The following is a 9,849-nucleotide window of genomic DNA, read 5'->3' as shown; positions in this document are numbered from 1 at the left end:
TATTTCAGTCAAGCTAAAGCATCGGAATATAGTCACAACCTGTATCAATGGAAGAATGTTCATCATACCTTGGGAGAAGCTAGACACGTACAAAGAATGGAGTATGATGAAAACATGCAAGCAAGGTTGGAGTACTTGACCCACAATTTGCCAACACTCAATCCTGAGATCAAGCCATTTGAGCAATGCCCTGAATTCTTAGCCAAGCAACAAACAAAATCTCGTCAATACACTGAGTCAACCTTCAACGCATTGGAAACTTTTGGGCTCAAAGGACTCATAGATTCTGTTTGGGCTAGAAGATGTCCTGGAGAAGAGATCCAAGATTACTCCAAGACAGGGAAGAGAAAGAAGAAGAAGGGAGAATCAAGCAGCAGCCATGACCATTAGAAGGTGGCAAAGTTCTTTCATACCTCTTCTTCCATGTCTCTAATAAGGAGATGCATGTCTGAAACATGATATGCCTCCATCATTTATTTCCTTTACTTTATGCATTTTCTGTTCTTTGCTTTTCATTTTAAGTTAGTTAATAATTAGCTAGAAAAATGACAAGTCTGCATAATGCTTGTATCCATCACTTAGCTTTAAATTTTGTTTTGTTTCCCATATGCTTGAATAAAAGAGTTTGGTTTGAATTGAAAAGAAAAATATCCAATGTTGCATGAGCATGAATGGAAGTTGGTGGTGGCATATGTGTTTGATTAAATGCATGACTCATGAAATAAGTGTTGCATAATATCATTCTCATCCAATTGTGAGTTAGCTTGCTGTTATAAAAACTCTTATCAAGAAAGAAACAACCCTTGGTAACAAAAATAGAAAGAAAAGGGAAAGAAAAAGCGAAAATGGCAAGAAAAACAAAGAATAAAGGTTGGACACCAATGGTTTGAACCTTAGGACAAATGCCTGTGGTGTTCTTGTACTGAGATCTGCTTGGATGAGTAAATTCTAAGGGGTATTTTGAAACCCGGTCACTTAGATCAACTGATTTGGGATGGTCAATTGAAAATCCACAATAAAGAGCAACTTAGATACAAAGCACTTAGTGATCCAAAGAGATGCTGGGCATCAATGATCCTAGGAAGAATTAATGAGCTAAGTGTCTGTGGTGGAAAGATGTTGAGCAAAAGAAAAGAAAATAAAGCCAAAGGCTATGCTGCAACATTTAACACCAAACCACTTAAAGAATAATAAGCTTGTTAAAGCATTGTAAACCAAGAAAAGTTAGCAAGGGAGGAATCAAAAGGTGAGTCTTATAACAGCAAGTTTAGCAAGCCTTTGAAGAAAGATATGTATTATGTAGCAGCAACAATAAGTGAGTATCATTGTCTGCATAAATGCCCCATAAATTGAAGTTCTGCTATCTGCATAATAAGGATGTGTATTCTTTTCTTATTCATTTCATTTACTCTTAGTTTTGATGCTTGCTTGGGGACAAGCAAGGTTTAAGTTTGGTGTTGTGATGACAAGTCATCATATACCCATTTTTCAAGCTAATTTCACTTGTTTTGTTAGCATTTATGCACTTTCTTGCATCCTAAGTAAGTGATTTGGAGTGAAAATGCACAACTTCTCTAAATCAAGCAACCACCATGAAATTAATGTTAAATCATGAGGTTTGAGCTCATTTTAATTGAATTTTAATTGATTTATAAGCCTCTTGAATTTAGTGATACTTTGAGTGGTTGTTTGGTTCATTGTAGGTGAAGAAAAGAAAAGAAAATGAAAAGCGTGGCCTAAGAAGCGTGACACAAGAAAAGGAAAGCGTGGCCAAAGAGGAGAGAAGCGTGCCGCATTGCAATGGGGAAAGCAACATTGCCCTCCACAAGGGCAGAATGCCCTCTAGGAGGGCAGCATTAGGTGATCAAGCAAGCATAGGCAACTCTGCCCTGCCCACTCCAAGGGCAGAGCACAATTTTGTGCCATGGGACCAAGAGAAAGCAAATCCTGCCCTGCCCTTGTGGAGAGCAGAATCGGGCACCTCAAGGAAAGAAATCAAGGAAAAAAGGTCACCCATGCATGCTACAAGGTTCGAACAAGGAACCATGAGGAAGCCAAGCACTAAGGTCCACTACCGTGCCAAGAAACCAAGAAAATAATTAGCGTGTTTGCTTCCTCCGTGATTCGAACACGGGCGTGCAATATGGCAACTCTGCCCTGCCCTTGGCGCGGGCAGGGCAGCATTTGAATTGGCGCATCACACACAAAACCTTGGCGCACCAACTTTGCTTCCTGGCGCACCAAACACTCGTCCTGGCAGCATCTGGCGCGCGCGTTCCTTCCCTGGCGCACCAAACCGTTCCTGCCCTGCCCTTGGCGCGGGCAGGGCAGTGTTCAGCGTCCCACGCACCAAGCTTTCTCCCTGGCGCACCAAGTTTTCTTCCTGGCAGCACCAACACACGCACGCCTTGCATCAGCGCGCATCAGCTTTCCCGCCCTGCCCTTGGCGCGGGCAGGGCAGCCTCTGGCGCACCAAACTCGTGCCAGACTCGTCCATGGCCGCACCAAATCCACGCACCAAGCTTCAATTTTCTGCCCTGCCCTCCATAAGGGCAGGGCAGCCTCCTGGGAGTGAATTCTAATGGGCCGAAAATTCAAATTAAATTCCCATTTTAATTCATTTCTTCACCAATTCAAAAGCCCATCCAAATCCCATTATCCAAGAATAGAAAGTGTATAAATAGGAGTTAGTTTGATGTAATTAGTACCTTTATGCTCACTTTTGAATTTTTACTTTTACCTTGGCTTTTGAATCTTCACTTTCACCTTTCTTCGGAGCTTTGGGCTCTCTTGCAATTGTTCTTGAGAGAATTGACCGAGCACTAAGAGGATTAAGGGAGAATTGACTGATCTCCTTCCTCATTCTCACTTGGGCAATTCTACTCTCCTGTTTTTGAGTTTTGGGTGTGTGAAATTGGGGAAATTCTGTCCCAATTCCCATTCAAACTCTTCTCAAATTATTTTCTGCATAATTCAATTCCAATTCTGTTATTCAATTGCTTTTTCTTTAATTTTCTGTCAATTGCTTAGATAATTCAGATCTGGGAAGGAAATTGGGTTTTAGCCTCTGCTACCTAAGCCCTTGGGATCCTGAGATCACAATTCATTTTGGGTTCTTCTGTAAACCTTTACTACATTTTATTTCCTTTCTGTTTGAATGCTCTTTGCTTCTGATTCAAATTCTGCTCAATCAATTACTGCAATTTACTTATTCTTTGTTTAGATCTTGCAATCCCATTCCTCAATTCCCTTTTATATTCAAGCCATTTATCTTTCTTGCCATTTAAGTTACTGCAATTTAAGTTTCTTGCACTTTAAGTTTCAGTCATTTACTTTCTTGCTCTTTAAGTTTCTGCACTTTTACTTTCCTGTTCTTTATTTTACTGCACTTTCCCCTTCCCCCTTTACATTTACTGTCATTTACTTCCTGTTAAACACAAATCACTCAATCAAAACTTGATTCGCTTGACTAAACCACCCACTAAACTAAAATTGCTCAATCCTTCAATCCCTGTGGGATCGACCTCACTCATGTGAGTTATTATTACTTGATGCGACCCGGTACACTTGCCGGTGAGTTTTGTGTTGGATCGTTTTCCACACATCAAGTTTTTGGCGCCGTTGCCGGGGATTGAAATAGATTGACAATGATTAAGTGAAGTGGAGGTCTAGATTAAGCATTTTTTTCTTTTCTGTTATTCTAATTCTTACTAACACACTAACTGTTTGAATTTTTGCTTAAACTAACTAAACCTTCATTCTAGCTATAGAGTGAAGTTTCATTGGCTTTCTGGGTCTGTGTGTTTATTGTTGTGTGTTTGCATGTCAGGTATAGGAAGATCTTCTCCCATCCTCTCTGAAATTGATCAAAGAACTCTTCGGAGAATAAGAAGAGCTGAAAGAGGGAAGAACATTGTTGGAGAAGAAGAATCTGAGGAGGAATTCCAAGACATGGAAGGAGATACCAATCAACCTGAAGGAGGAGCCAATAATAATCAACATCAGAGAAGAGTCTTGGCTTCATACACATTTGCAAATGCCAAGCATTGTGGGAGTAGCATTCTTCCTCCCAATGTCAATGCAAACAACTTTGAACTCAAGCCACAACTCATTACTCTGGTGCAAAACAATTGTTCTTTTGGAGGAGGGCCTTTGGAGGATCCAAACCAACATTTGTCTAATTTCTTGAGAATCTGTGACACAGTAAAAACAAATGGTGTGCCCCCTGATAGCTACAAGTTGCTACTCTTCCCATTCTCTCTCAAGGATAAAGCAACTCAATGGCTAGAGACCTTTCCAAAAGAAAGCATCAACACTTGGGATGACTTGGTGAGCAAGTTCCTTGCCAAATTCTATCCACCTCAAAGAGTCCTAAGGTTGAAGACAGAGGTTCAAACATTCACTCAATTGGAAGCCGAGAACTTATATGAAGCATGGGAAAGATATAAGGCTCTATTGAGGAAATGTCCCCCAGAAATGTTTACTGAATGGGATAAGTTACAAAACTTCTATGAAGGACTCACTCTTAAAGCTCAAGAGGCTCTTGATCATTCTGCAGGAGGATCCTTGCAACTCATGAATACCACAGAGGAAGCTCAAAACCTCATTGATATGGTGGCCAACAACCAATATTTCTTTGCTCATCAAAGACAACGCCAACCATCACAGAGAAGAGGAGTCATGGAGTTGGAAGGAGTTGATTTAATCTTAGCTCAAAACAAGATGATGCAGCAACAGATTCAACAACAATTTGAGCAAATGGCTAAGAGAATTGATGGCTTGCAAGTGGCAGCAGTGAGCACCACAAGCCAACCTCCAACCACTTGGGTGCAAAGTGAAGAAACCCAAGAAGAACAACAACAAGAGCAGGTTCAATACATGCACAACCAAAATCCTGGAACAAATGAAGTCTACGGAGATACCTACAATCCATCTTGGAAGAACCATCCCAACCTCAGATGGGGAGACAACCATAATCAAAACCAACAACCATGGCAAAGAAACACAAGCCAAAACAATTGGAAAAACACAAACCACAACCCCCAGCCAAACACTAACCAAAACTCATACAGAAAACCACAAAACAACTACCCAAATTCTAACCAATACCCACCCAATAGCCACCCAACTAACTAAAACACTTATCTTCATCCATCAACACCCCAAAATCAAACCATCTCTCAAGACTCACAAAGAATCACCAATTTAGAGGTACTCATGGAGAAACTAATGAAGAGCCAAGAATTGACAACCAAGAATCAAGAAGCTACCATGAAGAACCTAGAGAGGCAGATTGGACAAATCTCTAAGAAGATCTCTGTTGAGAAGCCATCAAGTTCACTACCTAGTGACACCATTCCCAACCCAAAGGAAGAATGCAAGGTTGTGCAATTAAGAAGTGGAAGGGTGTTAACAGATGATAGCCAAGGAGCAACAAGGAAGCTTCTGGAGAATGACACTGAGCCAACAAAGAATGATGAAACCATCAACCAAGACAAGATAAGCAAGAATACTCCAGAAAAGCTCACTGAGGAAGACAGCGAGCCACAGAATTTGAAGAAAGGAAAGAAAATCATGGAAGAACCAATTCCAAAACAGCATCAAGTGGAGAAGAGCTCAACACCACCACTACCTTATCCACAGAGATTTCACAAGGAAACAAAGGACCAGCACTTCCATAAGTTTCTTGAGACTTTCAAGAAGTTGGAGATTAACATACCTTTGGCAGAGGCTTTGGAGCAAATGCCCCTGTATGCTAAGTTTCTAAAGGAGCTCATCAATAAGAAAAGGGATTGGAATGAGAAGGAAACAGTGATGCTTAATGAGGAATGTAGTGCCGTGCTCCAAAAGGGAATCCCACCAAAACTCAAGGATCCAGGGAGTTTTGTAGTGTCATGCACTATAGGCAAACTATCCTTGGATAAAGCTCTTTGTGATCTAGGACCTAGTATCAACTTAATGCCTTTGTCCATGATGAAGAAGTTGGCAATAGAAGAACTCAAACCCACCAAGATGTCACTAGTTATGGCAGACAGATCAATCAAGATACCAAATGGAATTGTGGAAAATTTGCTAGTAAAGGTTGGAAAGTTTATCTTCCCTGCAGATTTTGTAATCCTAGATACTGATGAGGAAGGCAACAATTCAATCATCTTGGGCAGACCATTTCTAGCAACTGCAAGAGCCATCATAGATGTGGAAAAAGGAGAAATGATTTTCAGAGTACACAATGAGCAGATGATCATCAATGTTTTTAAGTCAATGCAACACCCTCCAGAGCAGGAAGATCATTTGAGGGTGGATATGATAGAGAGCTTGGTGGAAGAAATGCTAGACAGTGATCAGCATGAGCAAGAAAAGGACAATCAAGAAACAATAGAGGAATATGTGGCTGAGGCTTTCATAAACAAAGAAGTGGAACCAAGCAAGAAAGAAGAGGTGCAAAAGCAAGAACTGAAGCCATTACCTTCTCATCTCAAATATGCATTTCTTGGGACTTCAGAAAGCCTCCCGGTGATCATCAATTCATCCTTGACAAAGAAAGAAGAAGGAGAGCTTCTTGATGTTCTCAGAGCCCACAAGGATGCCTTAGGGTGGACCATTGACGACTTGAAAGGCATCAGCCCCACAGTATGCATGCATAAGATTCTTTTGGAAGACAATTCTAAAGCAGTAATTCAACCTCAAAGAAGACTAAATCCTGCAATGAAGGAAGTTGTCCAAAAGGAAGTGATGAAGTTATGGAATGCAGGAATCATATATCCCATTTCCGATAGCTCATGGATAAGCCCAGTCCAAGTGGTACCAAAGAAAGGAGGGATGACAGTCATTACCAATGAGAAGAACGAACTCATTCCCACCAGAACAGTGACAGGATGGAGGATGTGTATTGACTATAGAAGATTGAATGATGCCACACGCAAAGATCACTTCCCACTTCCCTTCATAGATCAAATGCTTGAGAGGCTGGCTGGCCATGCTTATTATTGCTTCTTGGATGGCTATTCTGGGTATAATCAGATAGTGGTAGATCCAAAGGACCAAGAAAAGACTTCATTCACATGCCCAGTTGGAGTTTTTGCCTATAGAAGAATGCCATTCGGATTATGCAATGCCCCAGCCACTTTTCAAAGGTGTATGCTCTCCATTTTCTCAGATATGGTAGAAAAATTTTTAGAGGTTTTCATGGATGACTTTTCTGTTTTTGGTGACACTTTCAATACTTGCTTAAACCATCTAACTCTTGTCTTGAAACGGTGCCAAGAAACTAATTTGGTTTTGAATTGGGAGAAGTACCATTTCATGGTACCTGAGGGGATTGTTCTTGGTCATAAAGTTTCAAGAAGAGGGATAGAGGTTGACAAGGCAAAACTTGAAATAATAGAAAAACTCCCTCCACCAACTAATGTGAAATCTGTTAGAAGTTTCTTGGGGCATGCAGGATTTTATAGAAGGTTTATCAAAGATTTTTCTAAAATAGCCAAACCTTTGAGTAACCTTTTGATGATTGATCAACCTTTTGTTTTTGATAAGAATTGCCAGCATGCTTTTGAAACTTTAAAACATAAACTCACAACAGCACCAATTATCACACCCCCTGATTGGGACTTACCATTTGAACTCATGTGTGATGCAAGTGAAATTGCAATTGGTGCTGTACTTGGGCAGAAGAAGGGAAACTTGCATCATGTCATATATTATGCAAGTAAAGTATTGAATGAAGCTCAAAAAAATTACACTACAACAGAGAAGGAATTGCTAGCTGTAGTCTATGCATTTGATAAGTTTAGATCATATTTGATAGGATCTAAAATTGTGGTTTATACTGATCATGCTGCTCTCAAGTATTTGATGTCAAAACAGGATGCTAAACCAAGACTTATCAGATGGATTCTACTCCTACAAGAATTTGACATTGAGGTAAAGGACAGGAAAGGCACTGAAAATCTAGTTGCTGATCATTTGTCAAGGCTGCCACCAGAAACAATTCAAAGAGCCTCAGTACCTGTGAATGAAAGCTTCCCAGATGAACATCTCATGCAAATCCAACAAACACCATGGTTTGCTGATATAGCAAACTACAAAGTAGGGAGAAAGATACCACATGAATTCACTAAGCAACAAGTGAGGAAACTAATCAATGAAGCAAAGAAGTTCTTATGGGATGAACCCTATTTGTTCAGAAGGTGTTCTGATGGAATAATCAGGAGATGTATTCCTGAGAATGAAACAAGAGATGTATTATGGCATTGCCATGGCTCAGCCTATGGTGGACACTTTGGTCCAGAAAAAACAGCAGCAAAGGTATTACAAAGTGGTTTCTATTGGCCAACCATCTTCAAAGATGCCAGGGAATTTGTCCACCAATGCAATGAATGCCAAAGATCAGGAGGACTAACAAAAAGGAATGAGATGCCACAGAACTTCATTTTGGAAGTAGAATTGTTTGATCTATGGGGCATTGATTTCATGGGACCCTTTCCCCCTTCTCATTCATTCAGATATATCTTGGTAGCAGTAGAGTATGTTTCAAAATGGGTGGAAGCCTTAGCCACAACCACCTGTGATGCACAAGTTGTTCTTCAATTCCTGAAGAAGCACATCTTTACTAGATATGGAGTACCCAAGGGTCTCATCAGTGATGGTGGTGGCCATTTTTGTAATAGACAGATGGAGAAACTCCTCCACAAATATGGAGTTATGCATAAGGTAGCCACACCATATCATCCCCAAACTAATGGGCAAGCAGAATTAGCAAACAGGGAACTAAAGAAGATCCTAGAAAAAACAGTTGGTAGCACAAGAAAGGATTGGGCTAGGAAGTTGGAAGATGCACTTTGGGCATACAGAACAGCTTTTAAAACCCCAATTGGGAAGTCCCCGTTTCAACTGTTATATGGCAAATCTTGTCATCTCCCTGTAGAGCTTGAGCACAAAGCCTTTTGGGCAACCAAACTTCTAAATCTGGATTCTGAAGCAGCAGGAGAGAAAAGATTGTTGCAGCTGAATGAGCTAGATGAGTTTAGGCTAGAAGCTTATGAAAACACCAAGATATACAAGGAGAAAGCTAAGAGATGGCATGACAGGAAGATTTTGAAGAAAGAACTCAAACCTGGACAACAAGTTCTCCTGTATAACTCACGGCTCAAGATATTCCCTGGCAAGCTCAAGTCTAAATGGACTGGTCCATATTTGGTAACTAAGGTTTTTCCTTATGGGAGCATCGAATTACTAGATGAAGCGACAAAGAATCAGTTTACAGTAAATGGTCATAGAGCAAAATTGTACCTAGGGGGGCAATGGAACAAAGAGAAGGAGGTCCAGAACCTGAATCCCTCTTGAAGCAAAAATGAAGATGTCAAGCTAATGACAATAAAAGAGCGCTTGTTGGGAGGCAACCCAACCTGAGGTAGTTTCTTATCATAGCTTTTTCAATAAAAATGTTGAGTAATTGTTGTGCATTGCAAGGAGCTAAGTTTGGTGTTGCACACCAAAACAATTTGAGGGAGAATGAAAAATTCTAAGTTTGGTGTTCCACCAAAAATATCATTTAATATAGTCTCACCTCTTGCATGATTCTAGCTCCAAGCAATCAACCACATTATTCAACTATTGAATTTTTTTTAGCTTTAATTCCATTAACCTTTAGCAAGGATACATGGTTTCAAATATGGTTAACTTGGTACATCTGAGACAGTGGCAAAACAACTAAGTTTGGTGTTCACACACCAAAACAAATCCTGAAACCACACTCAGTTCATACAAACTAACCATATAACTAAGGGCTTGAGAAGCAAGCAACTTTGAGAACTATGCAGGATGTAAGCCAACATTTGAAGACACTATGCA

Source organism: Arachis stenosperma, chromosome 9 (assembly GCF_014773155.1).
Source record: "Arachis stenosperma cultivar V10309 chromosome 9, arast.V10309.gnm1.PFL2, whole genome shotgun sequence".
NCBI classification, from domain to species: domain Eukaryota; kingdom Viridiplantae; phylum Streptophyta; class Magnoliopsida; order Fabales; family Fabaceae; genus Arachis; species Arachis stenosperma.
This window is presented reverse-complemented; position numbering follows the sequence as displayed.